Genomic DNA, 1805 nt, shown 5'->3' on the forward strand with positions numbered 1-1805 from the left:
CCCCTACTTTGTACCTGTTCAGCTACGATTCACCACAAACTCTCTGCAGGCTATGGATGACTTTTTATGCCTTTATTTTGATAGGAAAGTTGAAAATAGACAGGAAAGGAGGAGAAAAAGTGTTGGGATGACATGTTGGAACTGAACCCAGCCTGCTGCGGTAAGGACTCTATATGGGGCGCAAGCTCTACCCTGGAGGTCACCTCTTTGATAGATGTCGGTCAGGGTTGTAACTCCACTCTTGGCAATAAAAAAAAATTAAAGAACATATTTGCATTTATATTATGAAAAGAAAACCTTTTATTTCATGCTTTTTTTTAAAAAAATGAGCAGAACCAGCAGTCCACTCTTTGTTGGTGCAGAATTAGAGTCCCCTGTTGGTGTGGTAGGAATATGTGTCTGTGTGTGTGTGTGTGTGTGTGTGTGTGATGGATGCAGTGCAGAGCCTCAGGTAATAATAGCTATGATGGATTCTCACCTGGCCCGGCGAGCTGCGGCTCGGTCGAGGAAGATAAAGATGTGTTGGAGCTCCTGCTGCTGCTCCACTCCGGGTCCGAGAGGGGGCCCCGAGCCTGGGCGATATTAATGACAACCCCCTTCCTAACACCAGCATCTCCACCCCTCCCCTACATACCACCACACCATTGGTCATCTGCTAACAACACTGCTTTTAGGGCAAGAGCATCAATCTGCTCCCAGCATGCACAGTTAATTAAACAGAGGTGTGTTTGTGAGCCGCTAACGAGGAATAACGTCGTCAGTTTGATTGTGTCATAATATAGCAACACAGCGATGTCAGTGAGATTTGTTTTCTTTTATCATTTTTAACAATCATCCAGATTTAATAGGCTTCTTTTTCTTTTCGCTGGCCATTGTTCTAGTGGGGGTCCCAACCTCCAGGGTGGAAGCCACTGCACCAGAGCACTGGTTCCTAGTGTTTTACATGTAGCACTGGTGCTATGCAAACTGCCTCTAGTGGTACACGGAGGAACCACAGAAATATATTTAAAAAATGAAATAAATTAACTTAAAATAAGTTTTGCATTTCCTGTACAATTTCCTTTCAACATAGTCACATTCATGCACGTGGCTCATGCATCCATAATGAGTTAGGAGCTAAAATGTGATGGCAAGATAGAGGGCGGAGGTCAAATTAATGGTTCAAAATCACAATCGTGGCTCCAAAAAAAATGCTATAAAAAAGTTTCTGCTCTCCAGAAACAAACTCATTTTGCTGTGTAGATATCGTGTTCGGAAGTCGTTTGTTGGGGCAGCAGTAAAAACTTTGGGTCATTTTTTCTCAGTGTGCCCGGGAACGTTGCAGCCTGCGGCCTTTGCAGGGCAGCAGAGATATTTCAGATGTTTCTCGACGCTCCGCAGGGACGAGCGAGCTGGGCTGCTCTCTGTCTCTGCTGTCCTGTTTTTAGCTCCTGAATGCCTGGAGATGCTGCTGTGATTTATTCAGCCTCTCTGCTGCTGCTCAGGTGAGAGTCGACTGTACCAACAGGATGAATGAACGGCTGTCACACCTGCTCACTCACACATACAGGTTTATTTTAGGCCGACAGGGCTGTCTGTTTTTAAAATGTATAAATGTATTTACATCCAGTGGAGGTTGACTGAGGAAGTAGAGTAAAAGGAGGAGTCTAAGCACTGAAAGGAGCTAAAACTGTCAGAAGATAAAGAACAGTTCGTAAGAAAGAGTGTCATTTTTTGATATGGGAGTCTGGTGGAGAGTGATAGTGATATTACGGCTTTTTTAGTTAAACTAAAGGTCTCTCTCCGTAGGGATCCTTTCCATAATG

Source organism: Morone saxatilis, unplaced genomic scaffold (genome assembly GCF_004916995.1).
Source record: "Morone saxatilis isolate NCDOM2014 unplaced genomic scaffold, NCSU_SB_2.0 Contig11, whole genome shotgun sequence".
In the NCBI taxonomy this organism is placed as follows: Eukaryota; Metazoa; Chordata; class Actinopteri; family Moronidae; genus Morone; species Morone saxatilis.